Source organism: Rattus norvegicus, chromosome 14 (genome assembly GCF_021556685.1).
Source record: "Rattus norvegicus strain SHRSP/BbbUtx chromosome 14, alternate assembly SHRSP_T2T, whole genome shotgun sequence".
In the NCBI taxonomy this organism is placed as follows: Eukaryota; Metazoa; Chordata; class Mammalia; order Rodentia; family Muridae; genus Rattus; species Rattus norvegicus.
Window position 1 is genome coordinate 48,385,609 of NC_141547.1, and position 25,800 is coordinate 48,411,408.

Genomic DNA, 25,800 nt, shown 5'->3' on the forward strand with positions numbered 1-25,800 from the left:
TCTTTGTGAATTCAGTTAGTTCCTAGTAGCCTGCTCTGGTAATATGTGTACTTTTAAAGATTTATAAAATTTTGGTGAGCCGAATCTGAGTAACATGGTGAATTCGGTTAGTTCCCAATAGGCCGCAGTAGTAATAAGTGGACTGTTCGGGATATAGAAAAATTTTCACGAATGGAATCAAAATTTCTAGGCGAATTCAGTGAGTTCCAAATGGGACATGCTTTATGAGTTTGCTTTTCTATATCGAGCCACATTTTAAGGAACGGAATCCAAGTATCATGGTGAATTGAGTAGGTTCCCAATAGGATTCGCATGTAATAAGCTTCTTATTCAACATAGAGCAACGTTTTAACGAACTGAAACACTGTTTCATTGTGAATTCAGTTAGTTGCTAGTAGCATGCTCGTGTAATATGTGTACTTTTAAAGATTTATAAAAATTTGGTGAGCCGAATCTGAGTAACATGGTGAATTCGGTTAGGTCCCAATAGGCCGCAGTGGTAATGAGTGGACTGTTCGGGATATAGAAAATTTTTCGGAAATGGAATCAAAGTTTCTAGGCGAATTCAGTGAGTTCCCAATGGGACATGCTTGTATGAGTTTGCTTTTCAATATCGAGCAACATTTTAAGGAACGGAATCCAAGTATCATGGTGAATTGAGTAGGTTCCCAATAGGATTCGCATGTAATAAGCTTGATATTCAAGATAGAGCAACGTTTTAACGAACTGAAACACTGTTTCTTTGTGAATTCTGTTAGGTCCTAGTAGCCTGCTCTTCTAATATGTGTACTTTTAAAGATTTATAAAAATTTGGTGAGCCTAATCTGAGTAACATGGTGAATTCGGTTAGCTCCCAATAGGCCGCAGTAGTTATAAGTGGACTGTACGGGATATAGAAAATTTTTCACGAATGGAATCAAAATTTCTAGGCGAATTCAGTGAGTTCCCATTGGGACATGCTTGTATGAGTTTGCTTTTCAATATCGAGCAACATTTTAAAGAACGGAATCCAAGTATCATGGTGAATTGAGTAGGTTCCCAATAGGATTCGCATGTAATAAGCTTCTTGTTCAAGATAAGGCAACGTTTTAACGAACTGAAACACTGTTTCTTTGTGAATTCAGTTAGTTCCTAGTAGCCTGCTCTTGTAATATGTGTACTTTTAAAGATTTATTAAAATTTGGTGAGCCGAATCTGAGTAACATGGTGAACTCGGTTACTTCCCAATAGACGGCAGTAGTAATAAGTGGACTGTTCGGTTTATAGAAAAATTTTCACGAATGGAATCAAAATTTCTAGGAGAATTCAGTGAGTTCCCAATGGGCATTTTTGTATGAGTTTGCTTTTCATTATCGATCAAAATTTTAAGGTACGGACTCTAAGTATCATGGTGAATTGAATAGGTTCCCAATAGGATTCGCATGTAATAAGCTTGTTATTCAAGATAGAGCAACGTTTTAACGAACTGAAACACTGTTTCTTGGTGAATTCAGTTAGTTCCTAGTAGCCTGCTCTTGTAATATGTGTACTTTTAAAGATTTATAAAAATTTGGTGAGCCTAATCTGAGTAACATGGTGAATTCGGTTAGCACCCAATAGGCCGCAGTAGTTATAAGTGGACTGTTCGTGATATAGAAAATTTTTCACGAATGGAATCAAAATTTCTAGGCGAATTCAGTGAGTTCCCATTGGGACATGCTTGTATGCGTTTGCTTTTCAATATCGAACAACATTTTAAGGAACGGAATCCAAGTATCATGGCGAATTGAGTAGGTTCCCAAAGGGATTCGCATGTAATAAGCTTGTTATTCAAGATAGAGCAACGTTTTAACGAACTGAAACACTGTTTCTTTGTGAATTCAGTTAGTTCCTAGTAGCCTGCTCTTGTAATATGTGTACTTTTAAAGATTTATAAAAATTTGGTCAGCAGAATCTGAGTAACATGGTGAATTCGGTTAGTTCCCAATAGGCCGCAGTAGTAATAAGTGGACTGTTCGGGATATAGAAAAATTTTCACGAATGGAATCAAAATTTCTAGGCGAATTCAGTGAGTTCCCAATGGGACATGCTTGTATGAGTTTGCTTTTCTATATCGAGCCACATTTTAAGGAACGGAATCCAAGTATCATGGTGAATTGAATAGGTTCCCAATAGGATTCGCATGTAGTGAGCTTGTTATTCAAGATAGAGCAACGTTTTAACGAACTGAAACACTGTTTCTTTTGGAATTCAGTTAGTTCCTAGTAGCCTGCTCTTGTAATATGTGTACTTTTAAAGATTTATAAAATGTTGGTGAGCCGAATCTGAGTAACATGGTGAATTCGGTTAGTTCCCAATAGGCCGCAGTAGTAATAAGTGGACTGTTCGGGATATAGAAAAATTTTCACGAATGGAATCAAAATTTCTAGGCGAATTCAGTGAGTTCCCAATGGGACATGCTTTATGAGTTTGCTTTTCAATATCGAGCAACATTTTAAAGAACGGAATCCAAGTATCATGGTGAATTGAGTAGGTTCCCAATAGGATTCGCATGTAATAAGCTTCTTGTTCAAGATAAGGCAACGTTTTAACGAACTGAAACACTGTTTCTTTGTGAATTCAGTTAGTTCCTAGTAGCCTGCTCTTGTAATATGTGTACTTTTAAAGATTTATAAAAATTTGGTGAGCCGAATCTGAGTAACATGGTGAACTCGGTTAGTTCCCAATAGACCGCAGTAGTAATAAGTGGACTGTTCGGGATATAGAAAAATTTTCACGAATGGAATCAAAATTTCTAGGCGAATTCAGTGAGTTCCATATGGGACATGCTTGTATGCGTTTGCTTTTCAATATCGAGCAACATTTTAAGGAACGGACTCTAAGTATCATGGTGAATTGAATAGGTTCCCAATAGGATTCGCATGTAATAAGCTTGTTATTCAAGATAGAGCAACGTTTTAACGAACTGAAACACTGTTTCTTTGCGAATTCAGTTAGTTCCTAGTAGCCTGTTCTTGTAATATGTGTACTTTTCAAGATTTATAAAAATTTGGTCAGCAGATTCTGAGTAACATGGTGAATTCGGTTAGTTCCCAATAGGCCGCAGTAGTAAGAAGTGGACTGTTCGGGATATAGAAAAATTTTTACGAATGGAATCAAAATTTCTAGGCGAATTCAGTGAGTTCCAAATGGGACATGCTTTATGAGTTTGCTTTTCTATATCGAGCCACATTTTGAGGAACGGAATCCAAGTATCATGGTGAATTGAGTAGGTTCCCAATAGGATTCGCATGTAATAAGCTTCTTATTCAACATAGAGCAACGTTTTAACGAACTGAAACACTGTTTCATTGTGAATTCAGTTAGTTCCTAGTAGCATGCTCTTGTAATATGTGTACTTTTAAAGATTTATAAAAATTTGGTGAGCCGAATCTGAGTAACATGGTGAATTCGGTTAGGTCCCAATAGGCCGCAGTAGTAATGAGTGGACTGTTCGGGATATAGAAAATTTTTCAGAAATGGAATCAAAGTTTCTAGGCGAATTCAGTGAGTTCCCAATGGGACATGCTTGTATGAGTTTGCTTTTCAATATCGAGCAACATTTTAAGGAACGGAATCAAAGTATCATGGCGAATTGAGTAGGTTCCCAAAGGGATTCGCATGTAATAAGCTTGTTATTCAAGATAGAGCAACGTTTTAACGAACTGAAACACTGTTTCTTTGTGAATTCAGTTAGTTCCTAGTAGCCTGCTCTTGTAATATGTGTACTTTTCAAGATTTATAAAAATTTGGTCAGCAGAATCTGAGTAACATGGTGAATTCGGTTAGTTCCCAATAGGCCGCAGTAGTAATAAGTGGACTGTTCGGGATATAGAAAAATTTTCACGAATGGAATCAAAATTTCTAGGCGAATTCAGTGAGTTCCCAATGGGACATGCTTGTATGCGTTTGCTTTTCAATATCGAGCAACATTTTAAGGAACGGACTCTAAGTATCATGGTGAATTGAATAGGTTCCCAATAGGATTCGCATGTAATAAGCTTGTTATTCAAGATAGAGCAACGTTTTAACGAACTGAAACACTGTTTCTTGGTGAATTCAGTTAGTTCCTAGTAGCCTGCTCTTGTAATATGTGTACTTTTAAAGATTTATAAAAATTTGGTGAGCCTAATCTGAGTAACATGGTGAATTCGGTTAGCACCCAATAGGCCGCAGTAGTTATAAGTGGACTGTTCGTTATATAGAAAATTTTTCACGAATGGAATCAAAATTTCTAGGCGAATTCAGTGAGTTCCCATTGGGACATGCTTGTATGCGTTTGCTTTTCAATATCGAACAACATTTTAAGGAACGGAATCCAAGTATCATGGCGAATTGAGTAGGTTCCCAAAGGGATTCGCATGTAATAAGCTTGTTATTCAAGATAGAGCAACGTTTTAACGAACTGAAACACTGTTTCTTTGTGAATTCAGTTAGTTCCTAGTAGCCTGCTCTTGTAATATGTGTACTTTTCAAGATTTATAAAAATTTGGTCAGCAGAATCTCAGTAACATGGTGAATTCGGTTAGTTCCCAATAGGCCGCAGTAGTAATAAGTGGACTGTTCGGGATATAGAAAAATTTTCACGAATGGAATCAAAATTTCTAGGCGAATTCAGTGAGTTCCAAATGGGACATGCTTTATGAGTTTGCTTTTCTATATCGAGCCACATTTTAAGGAACGGAATCCAAGTATCATGGTGAATTGAATAGGTTCCCAATAGGATTCGCATGTAGTGAGCTTGTTATTCAAGATAGAGCAACGTTTTAACGAACTGAAACACTGTTTCTTTGTGAATTCAGTTAGTTCCTAGTAGCCTGCTCTTGTAATATGTGTACTTTTAAAGATTTATAAAATTTTGGTGAGCCGAATCTGAGTAACATGGTGAATTCGGTTAGTTCCCAATAGGCCGCAGTAGTAATAAGTGGACTGTTCGGGATATAGAAAAATTTTCACGAATGGAATCAAAATTTCTAGGCGAATTCAGTGAGTTCCAAATGGGACATGCTTTATGAGTTTGCTTTTCAATATCGAGCAACATTTTAAAGAACGGAATCCAAGTATCATGGTGAATTGAGTAGGTTCCCAATAGGATTCGCATGTAATAAGCTTCTTGTTCAAGATAAGGCAACGTTTTAACGAACTGAAACACTGTTTCTTTGTGAATTCAGTTAGTTCCTAGTAGCCTGCTCTTGTAATATGTGTACTTTTAAAGATTTATAAAAATTTGGTGAGCCGAATCTGAGTAACATGGTGAACTCGGTTAGTTCCCAATAGGCCGCAGTAGTAATAAGTGGACTGTTCGGGATATAGAAAAATTTTCACGAATGGAATCAAAATTTCTAGGGGAATTCAGTGAGTTCCCAATGGGACATGCTTGTATGCGTTTTCTTTTCAATATCGAGCAACATTTTAAGGAACGGACTCTAAGTATCATGGTGAATTGAATAGGTTCCCAATAGGATTCGCATGTAATAAGCTTGTTATTCAAGATAGACAACGTTTTAACGAACTGAAACACTGTTTCTTTGCGAATTCAGTTAGTTCCTAGTAGCCTGTTCTTGTAATATGTGTACTTTTCATGATTTATAAAAATTTGGTCAGCAGAATCTGAGTAACATGGTGAATTCGGTTAGTTCCCAATAGGCCGCAGTAGTAAGAAGTGGACTGTTCGGGATATAGAAAAATTTTCACGAATGGAATCAAAATTTCTAGGCGAATTCAGTGAGTTCCAAATGGGACATGCTTTATGAGTTTGCTTTTCTATATCGAGCCACATTTTAAGGAACGGAATCCAAGTATCATGGTGAATTGAGTAGGTTCCCAATAGGATTCGCATGTAATAAGCTTCTTATTCAACATAGAGCAACGTTTTAACGAACTGAAACACTGTTTCATTGTGAATTCAGTTAGTTCCTAGTAGCATGCTCTTGTAATATGTGTACTTTTAAAGATTTATAAAAATTTGGTGAGCCGAATCTGAGTAACATGGTGAATTCGGTTAGGTCCCAATAGGCCGCAGTAGTAATGAGTGGACTGTTCGGGATATAGAAAATTTTTCAGAAATGGAATCAAAGTTTCTAGGCGAATTCAGTGAGTTCCCAATGGGACATGCTTGTATGAGTTTGCTTTTCAATATCGAGCAACATTTTAAGGAACGGAATCAAAGTATCATGGCGAATTGAGTAGGTTCCCAAAGGGATTCGCATGTAATAAGCTTGTTATTCAAGATAGAGCAACGTTTTAACGAACTGAAACACTGTTTCTTTGTGAATTCAGTTAGTTCCTAGTAGCCTGCTCTTGTAATATGTGTACTTTTCAATATTTATAAAAATTTGGTCAGCAGAATCTGAGTAACATGGTGAATTCGGTTAGTTCCCAATAGGCCGCAGTAGTAATAAGTGGACTGTTCGGGATATAGAAAAATTTTCACGAATGGAATCAAAATTTCTAGGCGAATTCAGTGAGTTCCCAATGGGACATGCTTGTATGCGTTTGCTTTTCAATATCGAGCAACATTTTAAGGAACGGACTCTAAGTATCATGGTGAATTGAATAGGTTCCCAATAGGATTCGCATGTAGTGAGCTAGTTATTCAAGATAGAGCAACGTTTTAACGAACTGAAACACTGTTTCTTTGTGAATTCAGTTAGTTCCTAGTAGCCTGCTCTTGTAATATGTGTACTTTTAAAGATTTATAAAATTTTGGTGAGCCGAATCTGAGTAACATGGTGAATTCGGTTAGTTCCCAATAGGCCGCAGTAGTAATAAGTGGACTGTTCGGGATATAGAAAAATTTTCACGAATGGAGTCAAAATTTCTAGGCGAATTCAGTGAGTTCCAAATGGGACATGCTTTATGAGTTTGCTTTTCAATATCGAGCAACATTTTAAGGAACGGACTCTAAGTATCATGGTGAATTGAATAGGTTCCCAATAGGATTCGCATGTAGTGAGCTTGTTATTCAAGATAAAGCAACGTTTTAACGAACTGAAACACTGTTTCTTTGTGAATTCAGTTAGTTCCTAGTAGCCTGCTCTTGTAATATGTGTACTTTTAAAGATTTATAAAATTTTGGTGAGCCGAATCTGAGTAACATGGTGAATTCGGTTAGTTCCCAATAGGCCGCAGTAGTAATAAGAGGACTGTTCGGGATATAGAAAAATTTTCACGAATGGAATCAAAATTTCTAGGCGAATTCAGTGAGTTCCAAATGGGACATGCTTTATGAGTTTGCTTTTCTATATCGAGCCACATTTTAAGGAACGGAATCCAAGTATCATGGTGAATTGAGTAGGTTCCCAATAGGATTCGCATGTAATAAGCTTCTTATTCAACATAGAGCAACGTTTTAACGAACTGAAACACTGTTTAATTGTGAATTCAGTTAGTTGCTAGTAGCATGCTCGTGTAATATGTGTACTTTTAAAGATTTATAAAAATTTGGTGAGCCGAATCTGAGTAACATGGTGAATTCGGTTAGGTCCCAATAGGCCGCAGTAGTAATGAGTGGACTGTTCGGGATATAGAAAATTTTTCGGAAATGGAATCAAAGTTTCTAGGCGAATTCAGTGAGTTCCCAATGGGACATGCTTGTATGAGTTTGCTTTTCAATATCGAGCAACATTTTAAGGAACGGAATACAAGTATCATGGTGAATTGAGTAGGTTCCCAATAGGATTCGCATGTAATAAGCTTGATATTCAAGATAGAGCAACGTTTTAACGAACTGAAACACTGTTTCTTTGTGAATTCTGTTAGGTCCTAGTAGCCTGCTCTTCTAATATGTGTACTTTTAAAGATTTATAAAAATTTGGTGAGCCTAATCTGAGTAACATGGTGAATTCGGTTAGCTCCCAATAGGCCGCAGTAGTTATAAGTGGACTGTTCGGGATATAGAAAATTTTTCACGAATGGAATCAAAATTTCTAGGCGAATTCAGTGAGTTCCCATTGCGACATGCTTGTATGAGTTTGCTTTTCAATATCGAGCAAAATTTTAAAGAACGGAATCCAAGTATCATGGTGAATTGAGTAGGTTCCCAATAGGATTCGCATGTAATAAGCTTCTTGTTCAAGATAAGGCAACGTTTTAACGAACTGAAACACTGTTTCTTTGTGAATTCAGTTAGTTCCTAGTAGCCTGCTCTTGTAATATGTGTACTTTTAAAGATTTATTAAATTTGGTGAGCCGAATCTGAGTAACATGGTGAACTCGGTTACTTCCCAATAGACGGCAGTAGTAATAAGTGGACTGTTCGGTTTATAGAAAAATTTTCACGAATGGAATCAAAATTTCTAGGCGAATTCAGTGAGTTCCCAATGGGCATTTTTGTATGAGTTTGCTTTTCATTATCGAGCAAAATTTTAAGGAACGGACTCTAAGTATCATGGTGAATTGAATAGGTTCCCAATAGGATTCGCATGTAATAAGCTTGTTATTCAAGATAGAGCAACGTTTTAACGAACTGAAACACTGTTTCTTGGTGAATTCAGTTAGTTCCTAGTAGCCTGCTCTTGTAATATGTGTACTTTTAAAGATTTATAAAAATTTGGTGAGCCTAATCTGAGTAACATGGTGAATTTGGTTAGCACCCAATAGGCCGCAGTAGTTATAAGTGGACTGTTCGTGATATAGAAAATTTTTCACGAATGGAATCAAAATTTCTAGGCGAATTCAGTGAGTTCCCATTGGGACATGCTTGTATGAGTTTGCTTTTCAATATCGAGCAACATTTTAAAGAACGGAATCCAAGTATCATGGTGAATTGAGTAGGTTCCCAATAGGATTCGCATGTAATAAGCTTGTTATTCAAGATAGGGCAACGTTTAAACGAACTGAAACACTGTTTCTTTGTGAATTCAGTTAGTTCCTAGTAGCCTGCTCTTGTAATATGTGTACTTTTAAAGATTTATAAAAATTTGGTGAGCCGAATCTGAGTAACATGGTGAACTCGGTTAGTTCCCAATAGGCGGCAGTAGTAATAAGTGGACTGTTCGGTATATAGAAAAAATTTCACGAATGGAATCAAAATTTCTAGGGGAATTCAGTGAGTTCCCAATGGGACATGCTTGTATGCGTTTGCTTTTCAATATCGAACAACATTTTAAGGAACGGAATCCAAGTATCATGGCGAATTGAGTAGGTTCCCAATGGGATTCGCATGTAATAAGCTTGTTATTCAAGATAGAGCAAAGTTTTAACGAACTGAAACACTGTTTCTTTGTGAATTCAGTTAGTTCCTAGTAGCCTGCTCTTGTAATATGTGTACTTTTCATGATTTATAAAAATTTGGTCAGCAGAATCTGAGTAACATGGTGAATTCGGTTAGTTCCCAATAGGCCGCAGTAGTAATAAGTGGACTGTTCGGGATATAGAAAAATTTTCACGAATGGAATCAAAATTTCTAGGCGAATTCAGTGAGTTCCAAATGGGACATGCTTTATGAGTTTGCTTTTCTATATCGAGCCACATTTTAAGGAACGGAATCCAAGTATCATGGTGAATTGAGTAGGTTCCCAATAGGATTCGCATGTAATAAGCTTCTTATTCAACATAGAGCAACGTTTTAACGAACTGAAACACTTTTTCATTGTGAATTCAGTTAGTTCCTAGTAGCATGCTCTTGTAATATGTATACTTTTAAAGATTTATAAAAATTTGGTGAGCCGAATCTGAGTAACATGGTGAATTCGGTTAGGTCCCAATAGACCGCAGTAGTAATGTGTGGACTGTTCGGGATATAGAAAATTTTTCGGAAATGGAATCAAAGTTTCTAGGCGAATTCAGTGAGTTCCCAATGGGACATGCTTGTATGAGTTTGCTTTTCAATATCGAGCAACATTTTAAGGAACGGAATCCAAGTATCATGGTGAATTGAGTAGGTTCCCAATAGGATTCGCATGTAATAAGCTTGATATTCAAGATAGAGCAACGTTTTAACGAACTGAAACACTGTTTCTTTGTGAATTCAGTTAGTTCCTAGTAGCCTGCTCTTGTAATATGTGTACTTTTAAAGATTTATAAAATTTTGGTGAGCCGAATCTGAGTAACATGGTGAATTCGGTTAGTTCCCAATAGGCCGCAGTAGTAATAAGTGGACTGTTCGGGATATAGAAAAATTTTCACGAATGGAATCAAAATTTCTAGGCGAATTCAGTGAGTTCCCAATGGGACATGCTTGTATGCGTTTGCTTTTCAATATCGAGCAACATTTTAAGGAACGGACTCTAAGTATCATGGTGAATTGAATAGGTTCCCAATAGGATTCGCATGTAGTGAGCTTGTTATTCAAGATAGAGCAACGTTTTAACGAACTGAAACACTGTTTCTTTGTGAATTCAGTTAGTTCCTAGTAGCATGCTCGTGTAATATGTGTACTTTTAAAGATTTATAAAAATTTGGTGAGCCGAATCTGAGTAACATGGTGAATTCGGTTAGGTCCCAATAGGCCGCAGTAGTAATGAGTGGACTGTTCGGGATATAGAAAATTTTTCGGAAATGGAATCAAAGTTTCTAGGCGAATTCAGTGAGTTCCCAATGGGACATGCTTGTATGAGTTTGCTTTTCAATATCGAGCAACATTTTAAGGAACGGAATCCAAGTATCATGGTGAATTGAGTAGGTTCCCAATAGGATTCGCATGTAATAAGCTTGATATTCAAGATAGAGCAACGTTTTAACGAACTGAAACACTGTTTCTTTGTGAATTCTGTTAGGTCCTAGTAGCCTGCTCTTCTAATATGTGTACTTTTAAAGATTTATAAAAATTTGGTGAGCCTAATCTGAGTAACATGGTGAATTCGGTTAGCTCCCAATAGGCCGCAGTAGTTATAAGTGGACTGTTCGGGATATAGAAAATTTTTCACGAATGGAATCAAAATTTCTAGGCGAATTCAGTGAGTTCCCATTGGGACATGCTTGTATGAGTTTGCTTTTCAATATCGAGCAACATTTTAAAGAACGGAATCCAAGTATCATGGTGAATTGAGTAGGTTCCCAATAGGATTCGCATGTAATAAGCTTCTTGTTCAAGATAAGGCAACGTTTTAACGAACTGAAACACTGTTTCTTTGTGAATTCAGTTAGTTCCTAGTAGCCTGCTCTTGTAATATGTGTACTTTTAAAGATTTATTAAAATTTGGTGAGCCGAATCTGAGTAACATGGTGAACTCGGTTACTTCCCAATAGACGGCAGTAGTAATAAGTGGACTGTTCGGTTTATAGAAAAATTTTCACGAATGGAATCAAAATTTCTAGGCGAATTCAGTGAGTTCCCAATGGGCATTTTTGTATGAGTTTGCTTTTCATTATCGAGCAAAATTTTAAGGAACGGACTCTAAGTATCATGGTGAATTGAATAGGTTCCCAATAGGATTCGCATGTAATAAGCTTGTTATTCAAGATAGAGCAACGTTTTAACGAACTGAAACACTGTTTCTTGGTGAATTCAGTTAGTTCCTAGTAGCCTGCTCTTGTAATATGTGTACTTTTAAAGATTTATAAAAATTTGGTGAGCCTAATCTGAGTAACATGGTGAATTCGGTTAGCACCCAATAGGCCGCAGTAGTTATAAGTGGACTGTTCGTGATATAGAAAATTTTTCACGAATGGAATCAAAATTTCTAGGCGAATTCAGTGAGGTCCCATTGGGACATGCTTGTATGAGTTTGCTTTTCAATATCGAGCAACATTTTAAAGAACGGAATCCAAGTATCATGGTGAATTGAGTAGGTTCCCAATAGGATTCGCATGTAATAAGCTTCTTGTTCAAGATAAGGCAACGTTTTAACGAACTGAAACACTGTTTCTTTGTGAATTCAGTTAGTTCCTAGTAGCCTGCTCTTGTAATATGTGTACTTTTAAAGATTTATAAAAATTTGGTGAGCCTAATCTGAGTAACATGGTGAATTCGGTTAGCACCCAATAGGCCGCAGTAGTTATAAGTGGACTGTTCGTTATATAGAAAATTTTTCACGAATGGAATCAAAATTTCTAGGCGAATTCAGTGAGTTCCCATTGGGACATGCTTGTATGCGTTTGCTTTTCAATATCGAACAACATTTTAAGGAACGGAATCCAAGTATCATGGCGAATTGAGTAGGTTCCCAAAGGGATTCGCATGTAATAAGCTTGTTATTCAAGATAGAGCAACGTTTTAACGAACTGAAACACTGTTTCTTTGTGAATTCAGTTAGTTCCTAGTAGCCTGCTCTTGTAATATGTGTACTTTTCAAGATTTATAAAAATTTGGTCAGCAGAATCTCAGTAACATGGTGAATTCGGTTAGTTCCCAATAGGCCGCAGTAGTAATAAGTGGACTGTTCGGGATATAGAAAAATTTTCACGAATGGAATCAAAATTTCTAGGCGAATTCAGTGAGTTCCAAATGGGACATGCTTTATGAGTTTGCTTTTCTATATCGAGCCACATTTTAAGGAACGGAATCCAAGTATCATGGTGAATTGAATAGGTTCCCAATAGGATTCGCATGTAGTGAGCTTGTTATTCAAGATAGAGCAACGTTTTAACGAACTGAAACACTGTTTCTTTGTGAATTCAGTTAGTTCCTAGTAGCCTGCTCTTGTAATATGTGTACTTTTAAAGATTTATAAAATTTTGGTGAGCCGAATCTGAGTAACATGGTGAATTCGGTTAGTTCCCAATAGGCCGCAGTAGTAATAAGTGGACTGTTCGGGATATAGAAAAATTTTCACGAATGGAATCAAAATTTCTAGGCGAATTCAGTGAGTTCCAAATGGGACATGCTTTATGAGTTTGCTTTTCAATATCGAGCAACATTTTAAAGAACGGAATCCAAGTATCATGGTGAATTGAGTAGGTTCCCAATAGGATTCGCATGTAATAAGCTTCTTGTTCAAGATAAGGCAACGTTTTAACGAACTGAAACACTGTTTCTTTGTGAATTCAGTTAGTTCCTAGTAGCCTGCTCTTGTAATATGTGTACTTTTAAAGATTTATAAAAATTTGGTGAGCCGAATCTGAGTAACATGGTGAACTCGGTTAGTTCCCAATAGGCCGCAGTAGTAATAAGTGGACTGTTCGGGATATAGAAAAATTTTCACGAATGGAATCAAAATTTCTAGGGGAATTCAGTGAGTTCCCAATGGGACATGCTTGTATGCGTTTTCTTTTCAATATCGAGCAACATTTTAAGGAACGGACTCTAAGTATCATGGTGAATTGAATAGGTTCCCAATAGGATTCGCATGTAATAAGCTTGTTATTCAAGATAGACAACGTTTTAACGAACTGAAACACTGTTTCTTTGCGAATTCAGTTAGTTCCTAGTAGCCTGTTCTTGTAATATGTGTACTTTTCATGATTTATAAAAATTTGGTCAGCAGAATCTGAGTAACATGGTGAATTCGGTTAGTTCCCAATAGGCCGCAGTAGTAAGAAGTGGACTGTTCGGGATATAGAAAAATTTTCACGAATGGAATCAAAATTTCTAGGCGAATTCAGTGAGTTCCAAATGGGACATGCTTTATGAGTTTGCTTTTCTATATCGAGCCACATTTTAAGGAACGGAATCCAAGTATCATGGTGAATTGAGTAGGTTCCCAATAGGATTCGCATGTAATAAGCTTCTTATTCAACATAGAGCAACGTTTTAACGAACTGAAACACTGTTTCATTGTGAATTCAGTTAGTTCCTAGTAGCATGCTCTTGTAATATGTGTACTTTTAAAGATTTATAAAAATTTGGTGAGCCGAATCTGAGTAACATGGTGAATTCGGTTAGGTCCCAATAGGCCGCAGTAGTAATGAGTGGACTGTTCGGGATATAGAAAATTTTTCAGAAATGGAATCAAAGTTTCTAGGCGAATTCAGTGAGTTCCCAATGGGACATGCTTGTATGAGTTTGCTTTTCAATATCGAGCAACATTTTAAGGAACGGAATCAAAGTATCATGGCGAATTGAGTAGGTTCCCAAAGGGATTCGCATGTAATAAGCTTGTTATTCAAGATAGAGCAACGTTTTAACGAACTGAAACACTGTTTCTTTGTGAATTCAGTTAGTTCCTAGTAGCCTGCTCTTGTAATATGTGTACTTTTCAATATTTATAAAAATTTGGTCAGCAGAATCTGAGTAACATGGTGAATTCGGTTAGTTCCCAATAGGCCGCAGTAGTAATAAGTGGACTGTTCGGGATATAGAAAAATTTTCACGAATGGAATCAAAATTTCTAGGCGAATTCAGTGAGTTCCCAATGGGACATGCTTGTATGCGTTTGCTTTTCAATATCGAGCAACATTTTAAGGAACGGACTCTAAGTATCATGGTGAATTGAATAGGTTCCCAATAGGATTCGCATGTAGTGAGCTAGTTATTCAAGATAGAGCAACGTTTTAACGAACTGAAACACTGTTTCTTTGTGAATTCAGTTAGTTCCTAGTAGCCTGCTCTTGTAATATGTGTACTTTTAAAGATTTATAAAATTTTGGTGAGCCGAATCTGAGTAACATGGTGAATTCGGTTAGTTCCCAATAGGCCGCAGTAGTAATAAGTGGACTGTTCGGGATATAGAAAAATTTTCACGAATGGAGTCAAAATTTCTAGGCGAATTCAGTGAGTTCCAAATGGGACATGCTTTATGAGTTTGCTTTTCAATATCGAGCAACATTTTAAGGAACGGACTCTAAGTATCATGGTGAATTGAATAGGTTCCCAATAGGATTCGCATGTAGTGAGCTTGTTATTCAAGATAAAGCAACGTTTTAACGAACTGAAACACTGTTTCTTTGTGAATTCAGTTAGTTCCTAGTAGCCTGCTCTTGTAATATGTGTACTTTTAAAGATTTATAAAATTTTGGTGAGCCGAATCTGAGTAACATGGTGAATTCGGTTAGTTCCCAATAGGCCGCAGTAGTAATAAGAGGACTGTTCGGGATATAGAAAAATTTTCACGAATGGAATCAAAATTTCTAGGCGAATTCAGTGAGTTCCAAATGGGACATGCTTTATGAGTTTGCTTTTCTATATCGAGCCACATTTTAAGGAACGGAATCCAAGTATCATGGTGAATTGAGTAGGTTCCCAATAGGATTCGCATGTAATAAGCTTCTTATTCAACATAGAGCAACGTTTTAACGAACTGAAACACTGTTTCATTGTGAATTCAGTTAGTTGCTAGTAGCATGCTCGTGTAATATGTGTACTTTTAAAGATTTATAAAAATTTGGTGAGCCGAATCTGAGTAACATGGTGAATTCGGTTAGGTCCCAATAGGCCGCAGTAGTAATGAGTGGACTGTTCGGGATATAGAAAATTTTTCGGAAATGGAATCAAAGTTTCTAGGCGAATTCAGTGAGTTCCCAATGGGACATGCTTGTATGAGTTTGCTTTTCAATATCGAGCAACATTTTAAGGAACGGAATACAAGTATCATGGTGAATTGAGTAGGTTCCCAATAGGATTCGCATGTAATAAGCTTGATATTCAAGATAGAGCAACGTTTTAACGAACTGAAACACTGTTTCTTTGTGAATTCTGTTAGGTCCTAGTAGCCTGCTCTTCTAATATGTGTACTTTTAAAGATTTATAAAAATTTGGTGAGCCTAATCTGAGTAACATGGTGAATTCGGTTAGCTCCCAATAGGCCGCAGTAGTTATAAGTGGACTGTTCGGGATATAGAAAATTTTTCACGAATGGAATCAAAATTTCTAGGCGAATTCAGTGAGTTCCCATTGCGACATGCTTGTATGAGTTTGCTTTTCAATATCGAGCAAAATTTTAAAGAACGGAATCCAAGTATCATGGTGAATTGAGTAGGTTCCCAATAGGATTCGCATGTAATAAGCTTCTTGTTCAAGATAAGGCAACGTTTTAACGAACTGAAACACTGTTTCTTTGTGAATTCAGTTAGTTCCTAGTAGCCTGCTCTTGTAATATGTGTACTTTTAAAGATTTATTAAATTTGGTGAGCCGAATCTGAGTAACATGGTGAACTCGGTTACTTCCCAATAGACGGCAGTAGTAATAAGTGGACTGTTCGGTTTATAGAAAAATTTTCACGAATGGAATCAAAATTTCTAGGCGAATTCAGTGAGTTCCCAATGGGCATTTTTGTATGAGTTTGCTTTTCATTATCGAGCAAAATTTTAAGGAACGGACTCTAAGTATCATGGTGAATTGAATAGGTTCCCAATAGGATTCGCATGTAATAAGCTTGTTATTCAAGATAGAGCAACGTTTTAACGAACTGAAACACTGTTTCTTGGTGAATTCAGTTAGTTCCTAGTAGCCTGCTCTTGTAATATGTGTACTTTTAAAGATTTATAAAAATTTGGTGAGCCTAATCTGAGTAACATGGTGAATTTGGTTAGCACCCAATAGGCCGCAGTAGTTATAAGTGGACTGTTCGTGATATAGAAAATTTTTCACGAATGGAATCAAAATTTCTAGGCGAATTCAGTGAGTTCCCATTGGGACATGCTTGTATGAGTTTGCTTTTCAATATCGAGCAACATTTTAAAGAACGGAATCCAAGTATCATGGTGAATTGAGTAGGTTCCCAATAGGATTCGCATGTAATAAGCTTGTTATTCAAGATAGGGCAACGTTTAAACGAACTGAAACACTGTTTCTTTGTGAATTCAGTTAGTTCCTAGTAGCCTGCTCTTGTAATATGTGTACTTTTAAAGATTTATAAAAATTTGGTGAGCCGAATCTGAGTAACATGGTGAACTCGGTTAGTTCCCAATAGGCGGCAGTAGTAATAAGTGGACTGTTCGGTATATAGAAAAAATTTCACGAATGGAATCAAAATTTCTAGGGGAATTCAGTGAGTTCCCAATGGGACATGCTTGTATGCGTTTGCTTTTCAATATCGAACAACATTTTAAGGAACGGAATCCAAGTATCATGGCGAATTGAGTAGGTTCCCAATGGGATTCGCATGTAATAAGCTTGTTATTCAAGATAGAGCAAAGTTTTAACGAACTGAAACACTGTTTCTTTGTGAATTCAGTTAGTTCCTAGTAGCCTGCTCTTGTAATATGTGTACTTTTCATGATTTATAAAAATTTGGTCAGCAGAATCTGAGTAACATGGTGAATTCGGTTAGTTCCCAATAGGCCGCAGTAGTAATAAGTGGACTGTTCGGGATATAGAAAAATTTTCACGAATGGAATCAAAATTTCTAGGCGAATTCAGTGAGTTCCAAATGGGACATGCTTTATGAGTTTGCTTTTCTATATCGAGCCACATTTTAAGGAACGGAATCCAAGTATCATGGTGAATTGAGTAGGTTCCCAATAGGATTCGCATGTAATAAGCTTCTTATTCAACATAGAGCAACGTTTTAACGAACTGAAACACTTTTTCATTGTGAATTCAGTTAGTTCCTAGTAGCATGCTCTTGTAATATGTATACTTTTAAAGATTTATAAAAATTTGGTGAGCCGAATCTGAGTAACATGGTGAATTCGGTTAGGTCCCAATAGACCGCAGTAGTAATGTGTGGACTGTTCGGGATATAGAAAATTTTTCGGAAATGGAATCAAAGTTTCTAGGCGAATTCAGTGAGTTCCCAATGGGACATGCTTGTATGAGTTTGCTTTTCAATATCGAGCAACATTTTAAGGAACGGAATCCAAGTATCATGGTGAATTGAGTAGGTTCCCAATAGGATTCGCATGTAATAAGCTTGATATTCAAGATAGAGCAACGTTTTAACGAACTGAAACACTGTTTCTTTGTGAATTCAGTTAGTTCCTAGTAGCCTGCTCTTGTAATATGTGTACTTTTAAAGATTTATAAAATTTTGGTGAGCCGAATCTGAGTAACATGGTGAATTCGGTTAGTTCCCAATAGGCCGCAGTAGTAATAAGTGGACTGTTCGGGATATAGAAAAATTTTCACGAATGGAATCAAAATTTCTAGGCGAATTCAGTGAGTTCCCAATGGGACATGCTTGTATGCGTTTGCTTTTCAATATCGAGCAACATTTTAAGGAACGGACTCTAAGTATCATGGTGAATTGAATAGGTTCCCAATAGGATTCGCATGTAGTGAGCTTGTTATTCAAGATAGAGCAACGTTTTAACGAACTGAAACACTGTTTCTTTGTGAATTCAGTTAGTTCCTAGTAGCATGCTCGTGTAATATGTGTACTTTTAAAGATTTATAAAAATTTGGTGAGCCGAATCTGAGTAACATGGTGAATTCGGTTAGGTCCCAATAGGCCGCAGTAGTAATGAGTGGACTGTTCGGGATATAGAAAATTTTTCGGAAATGGAATCAAAGTTTCTAGGCGAATTCAGTGAGTTCCCAATGGGACATGCTTGTATGAGTTTGCTTTTCAATATCGAGCAACATTTTAAGGAACGGAATCCAAGTATCATGGTGAATTGAGTAGGTTCCCAATAGGATTCGCATGTAATAAGCTTGATATTCAAGATAGAGCAACGTTTTAACGAACTGAAACACTGTTTCTTTGTGAATTCTGTTAGGTCCTAGTAGCCTGCTCTTCTAATATGTGTACTTTTAAAGATTTATAAAAATTTGGTGAGCCTAATCTGAGTAACATGGTGAATTCGGTTAGCTCCCAATAGGCCGCAGTAGTTATAAGTGGACTGTTCGGGATATAGAAAATTTTTCACGAATGGAATCAAAATTTCTAGGCGAATTCAGTGAGTTCCCATTGGGACATGCTTGTATGAGTTTGCTTTTCAATATCGAGCAACATTTTAAAGAACGGAATCCAAGTATCATGGTGAATTGAGTAGGTTCCCAATAGGATTCGCATGTAATAAGCTTCTTGTTCAAGATAAGGCAACGTTTTAACGAACTGAAACACTGTTTCTTTGTGAATTCAGTTAGTTCCTAGTAGCCTGCTCTTGTAATATGTGTACTTTTAAAGATTTATTAAAATTTGGTGAGCCGAATCTGAGTAACATGGTGAACTCGGTTACTTCCCAATAGACGGCAGTAGTAATAAGTGGACTGTTCGGTTTATAGAAAAATTTTCACGAATGGAATCAAAATTTCTAGGCGAATTCAGTGAGTTCCCAATGGGCATTTTTGTATGAGTTTGCTTTTCATTATCGAGCAAAATTTTAAGGAACGGACTCTAAGTATCATGGTGAATTGAATAGGTTCCCAATAGGATTCGCATGTAATAAGCTTGTTATTCAAGATAGAGCAACGTTTTAACGAACTGAAACACTGTTTCTTGGTGAATTCAGTTAGTTCCTAGTAGCCTGCTCTTGTAATATGTGTACTTTTAAAGATTTATAAAAATTTGGTGAGCCTAATCTGAGTAACATGGTGAATTCGGTTAGCACCCAATAGGCCGCAGTAGTTATAAGTGGACTGTTCGTGATATAGAAAATTTTTCACGAATGGAATCAAAATTTCTAGGCGAATTCAGTGAGGTCCCATTGGGACATGCTTGTATGAGTTTGCTTTTCAATATCGAGCAACATTTTAAAGAACGGAATCCAAGTATCATGGTGAATTGAGTAGGTTCCCAATAGGATTCGCATGTAATAAGCTTCTTGTTCAAGATAAGGCAACGTTTTAACGAACTGAAACACTGTTTCTTTGTGAATTCAGTTAGTTCCTAGTAGCCTGCTCTTGTAATATGTGTACTTTTAAAGATTTATAAAAATTTGGTGAGCCGAATCTGAGTAACATGGTGAACTCGGTTAGTTCCCAATAGGCGGCAGTAGTAATAAGTGGACTGTTCGGTATATAGAAAAAATTTCACGAATGGAATCAAAATTTCTAGGGGAATTCAGTGAGTTCCCAATGGGACATGCTTGTATGCGTTTGCTTTTCTATATCGAACAACATTTTAAGGAACGGAATCCAAGTATCATGGCGAATTGAGTAGGTTCCCAATGGGATTCGCATGTAATAAGCTTGTTATTCAAGATAGAGCAACGTTTTAACGAACTGAAACACTGTTTCTTTGTGAATTCAGTTAGTTCCTAGTAGCCTGCTCTTGTAATATGTGTACTTTTCAAGATTTATAAAAATTTGGTCAGCAGAATCTGAGTAACATGGTGAATTCGGTTAGTTCCCAATAGGCCGCAGTAGTAATAAGTGGACTGTTCGGGATATAGAAAAATTTTCACGAATGGAATCAAAATTTCTAGGCGAATTCAGTGAGTTCCAAATGGGACATGCTTTATGAGTTTGCTTTTCAATATCGAGCCACATTTTAAGGAACGGAATCCAAGTATCATGGTGAATTGAGTAGGTTCCCAATAGGATTCGCATGTAATAAGCTTCTTATTCAACATAGAGCAACGTTTTAACGAACTGAAACTCTGTTTCATTGTGAATTCAGTTAGTTCCTAGTAGCATGCTCTTGTAATATGTATACTTTTAAAGATTTATAAAAATTTCGTGAGCCGAATCTGAGTAACATGGTGAATTCGGTTAGGTCCCAATAGGCCGCAGTAGTAATGTGTGGACTGTTCGGGATATAAAATTTTTCGGAAATGGAATCAAAGTTTCTAGGCAAATTCAGTGAGTTCCCAATGGGACATGCTTGTATGAGTTTGCTTTTCAATATCGAGCAACATTTTAAGGAACGGAATCCAAGTATCATGGTGAATTGAGTAGGTTCCCAATAGGATTCGCATGTAATAAGCTTGATATTCAAGATAGAGCAACGTTTTAACGAACTGAAACACTGTTTCTTTGTGAATTCTGTTAGGTCCTACTAGCCTGCTCTTCTAATATGTGTACTTTTAAAGATTTATAAAAATTTGGTGAGCCTAATCTGAGTAACATGGTGAATTAGGTTAGCTCCCAATAGGCCGCAGTAGTTATAAGTGGACTGTTCGGGATATAGAAAATTTTTCACGAATGGAATCAAAATTTCTAGGCGAATTCAGTGAGTTCCCATTGGGACATGCTTGTATGAGTTTGCTTTTCAATATCGAGCAACATTTTAAAGAACGGAATCCAAGTATCATGGTGAATTGAGAAGTTCCCAATAGGATTCGCATGTAATAAGCTTCTTGTTCAAGATAAGGCAACGTTTTAACGAACTGAAACACTGTTTCTTTGTGAATTCAGTTAGTTCCTAGTAGCCTGCTCTTGTAATATGTGTACTTTTAAAGATTTATAAAAATTTGGTGAGCCGAATCTGAGTAACATGGTTAACTCGGTTACTTCCCAATAGACGGCAGTAGTAATAAGTGGACTGTTCGGTTTATAGAAAAATTTTCACGAATGGAATCAAAATTTCTAGGAGAATTCAGTGAGTTCCCAATGGGCATGCTTGTATGAGTTTGCTTTTCATTATCGAGCAAAATTTTAAGGAACGGACTCTAAGTATCATGGTGAATTGAATAGGTTCCCAATAGGATTCGCATGTAATAAGCTTGTATTCAAGATAGAGCAACGTTTTAACGAACTGAAACACTGTTTCTTTGTGAATTCTGTTAGGTCTTAGTAGCCTGCTCTTCTAATATGTGTACTTTTAAAGATTTATAAAAATTTGGTGAGCCTAATCTGAGTAACATGGTGAATTCGGTTAGCACCCAATAGGCCGCAGTAGTTATAAGTGGACTGTTCGTGATATAGAAAAATTTTCACGAATGGAATCAAAATTTCTAGGCGAATTCAGTGAGTTCCCATTGGGACATGCTTGTATGAGTTTGCTTTTCAATATCGAGCAACATTTTAAAGAACGGAATCCAAGTATCATGGTGAATTGAGTAGGTTCCCATTAGGATTCGCATGTAATAAGCTTCTTGTTCAAAATAAGGCAACGTTTTAACGAACTGAAACACTGTTTCTTTGTGAATTCAGTTAGTTCCTAGTAGCCTGCTCTTGTAATATGTGTACTTTTAAAGATTTATAAAAATTTGGTGAGCCGAATCTGAGTAACATGGTGAACTCGGTTAGTTCCCAATAGGCGGCAGTAGTAATAAGTGGACTGTTCGGTATATAGAAAAATTTTCACGAATGGAATCAAAATTTCTAGGCGAATTCAGTGAGTTCCCAATGGGACATGCTTGTATGAGTTTGCTTTTCAATATCGAGCAACATTTTAAGGAACGGACTCTAAGTATCATGGTGAATTGAATAGGTTCCCAAAGGATTCGCATGTAATAAGCTTGTTATTCAAGATAGAGCAACGTTTTAACGAACTGAAACACTGTTTCTTTGTGAATTCAGTTAGTTCCTAGTAGCCTGCTCTTGTAATATGTGTACTTTTAAAGATTTATAAAATTTTGGTGAGCCAAATCTGAGTAACATGGTGAATTCGGTTAGTTCCCAATAGGCCGCAGTAGTAATAAGTGGACTGTTCGGGATATAGAAAAATTTTCACGAATGGAATCAAAATTTCTAGGCGAATTCAGTGAGTTCCAAATGGGACATGCTTTATGAGTTTGCTTTTCAATATCGAGCAACATTTTAAGGAACGGACTCTAAGTATCATGGTGAATTGAATAGGTTCCCAATAGGATTCGCATGTAATAAGCTTGTTATTCAAGATAGAGCAACGTTTTAACGAACTGAAACACTGTTTCTTTGTGAATTCAGTTAGTTCCTAGTAGCCTGCTCTTGTAATATGTGTACTTTTAAAGATTTATAAAATTTTGGTGAGCCGAATCTGAGTAACATGGTGAATTCGGTTAGTTCCCAATAGGCCGCAGTAGTAATAAGTGGACTGTTCGGGATATAGAAAAATTTTCACGAATGGAATCAAAATTTCTAGGCGAATTCAGTGAGTTCAAAATGGGACATGCTTGTATGAGTTTGCTTTTCTCTATCGAGCCACATTTTAAGGAACGGAATCCAAGTATCATGGTGAATTGAGTAGGTTCCCAATAGGATTCGCATGTAATAAGCTTCTTATTCAACATAGAGCAACGTTTTAACGAACTGAAACACTGTTTCATTGTGAATTCAGTTAGTTGCTAGTAGCATGCTCTTGTAATATGTGTACTTTTAAAGATTTATAAAAATTTGGTGAGCCGAATCTGAGTAACATGGTGAATTCGGTTAGGTCCCAATAGGCCGCAGTAGTAATGAGTGGACTGTTCGGGATATAGAAAATTTTTCGGAAATGGAATCAAAGTTTCTAGGCGAATTCAGTGAGTTCCCAATGGGACATGCTTGTATGAGTTTGCTTTTCAATATCGAGCAACATTTTAAGGAACGGAATCCAAGTATCATGGTGAATTGAGTAGGTTCCCAATAGGATTCGCATGTAATAAGCTTGATATTCAAGATAGAGCAACGTTTTAACGAACTGAAACACTGTTTCTTTGTGAATTCTGTTAGGTCCTAGTAGCCTGCTCTTCTAATATGTGTACTTTTAAAGATTTATAAAAATTTGGTGAGCCTAATCTGAGTAACATGGTGAATTCGGTTAGTTCCCAATAGGCCGCAGTAGTAATAAGTGGACTGTTCGGGATATAGAAAAATTTTCACGAATGGAATCAAAATTTCTAGGCGAATTCAGTGAGTTCCAAATGGGACATGCTTTATGAGTTTGCTTTTCTATATCGAGCAACATTTTAAAGAACGGAATCCAAGTATCATGGTGAATTGTGTAGGTTCCCAATAGGATTCGCATGTAATAAACTTCTTATTCAACATAGAGCAACGTTTTAACGAACTGAAACACTGTTTCATTGTGAATTCAGTTAGTTCCTAGTAGCATGCTCTTGTAATATGTGTACTTTTAAAGATTTATAAAAATTTGGTGAGCCGAATCTGAGTAACATGGTGAATTCTGTTAGTTCCCAATAGGCCGCAGTAGTAATGAGTGGACTATTCGGGATATAGAAAAATTTTCACGAATGGAATCAAAATTTCTAGGCGAATTCAGTGAGTTCCCAATGGGACACGCTTGTATGAGTTTGCTTTTCAATATCGAGCAACATTTTAAGGAACGGAATCCAAGTATCATGGTGAATTGAGTAGTTTCCCAATAGGTTTCGCATGTAATAAGCTTGATATTCAAGATAGAGCAACGTTTTAATGAACTGAAACACTGTTTCTTTGTGAATTCTGTTAGGTCCTAGTAGCCTGCTCTTCTAATATGTGTACTTTTATAGATTTATAAAAATTTGGTGAGCCTAATCTGAGTAACATGGTGAATTCGGTTAGCTCCCAATAGGCCGCAGTAGTTATAAGTGGACTGTTCGGGATATAGAAAATTTTTCACGAATGGAATCAAAATTTCTAGGCGAATTCAGTGAGTTCCCAATGGGACATGCTTGTATGCGTTTGCTTTTCAATATCGAGCAACATTTTAAAGAACGGAATCCAAGTATCATGGTGAATTGAGTAGGTTCCCAATAGGATTCGCATGTAATAAGCTTCTTGTTCAAGATAAGGCAAAGTTTTAACGAACTGAAACACTGTTTCTTTGTGAATTCAGTTAGTTCCTAGTAGCCTGCTCTTGTAATATGTGTACTTTTAAAGATTTATAAAAATTTGGTGAGCCGAATCTGAGTAACATGGTGAACTCGGTTACTTCCCAATAGACGGCAGTAGTAATAAGTGGACTGTTCGGTATATAGAAAAATTTTCACGAATGGAATCAAAATTTCTAGGCGAATTCAGTGAGTTCCCAATGGGCATGCTTGTATGAGTTTGCTTTTCATTATCGAGCAAAATTTTAAGGAACGGACTCTAAGTATCATGGTGAATTGAATAGGTTCCCAATAGGATTCGCATGTAATAAGCTTGTTATTCAAGATAGAGCAACGTTTTAACGAACTGAAACACTGTTTCTTTGTGAATTCAGTTACTTCCTAGTAGCCTGCTCTTGTAATATGTGTACTTTTAAAGATTTATAAAAATTAGGTGAGCCTAATCTGAGTAACATGGTGAATTCGGTTAGTTCCCAATAGGCCGCAGTGGTAAAAAGTGGACTGTTCGGGATATAGAAAATTTTTCACGAAGGGAATCAAAATTTCTAGGCGAATTCAGTGAGTTCCCATTGGGACATGCTTGTATGAGTTTGCTTTTCAATGTCGAACAACATTTTAAGGAACGGAATCCAAGTATCATGGTGAATTGAGTAGGTTCCCAATAGGATTCGCATGTAATAAGCTTCTTGTTCAAGATAGAGCAACGTTTTAACGAACTGAAACACTGTATCTTTGTGAATTCAGTTAGTTCCTAGTAGCCTGCTCTTGTAATATGTGTATTTTTAAAGATTTATAAAAATTTGGTGAGCCGTATCTGAGTAACTGGTGAACTCGGTTAGTTCCCAATAGGCGGCATTAGTAATAAGAGGACTGTTCGGTATATAGAAAAATTTTCACGAATGTAATCAAAATTTCTAGGCGAATTCAGTGAGTTCCTAATGGGACATGCTTGTATGAGTTTGCTTTTCAATATCGAGCAACATTTTAAGGAACGGAATCCAAGTATCATTGCGAATTGAGTAGGTTCCCAACAGGATTCGCATGTAATAAGCTTGTTATTCAAGATAGAGCAACGTTTTAACGAACTGAAACACTGTTTCTTTGTGAATTCAGTTAGTTCCTAGTAGCCTGCTCTTGTAATCTGTGTACTTTTAAAGATTTATAAAAATTTGGTGAGCCGAATCTGAGTAACATGGTGAATTCGGTTATTTCCCAATAGGCCGCAGTAGTAATAAGTGGACTGTTCGGGATATAGAAAAATTTTCACGAATGGAATCAAAATTTCTAGGCGAATTCAGTGAGTTCCCAATGGGACATGCTTGTATGAGTTTTCTTTTCATTATCGAGCAACATTTTAAGGAACGGAATCCAAGTATCATGGTGAATTAGGTAGGTTCCCAGTA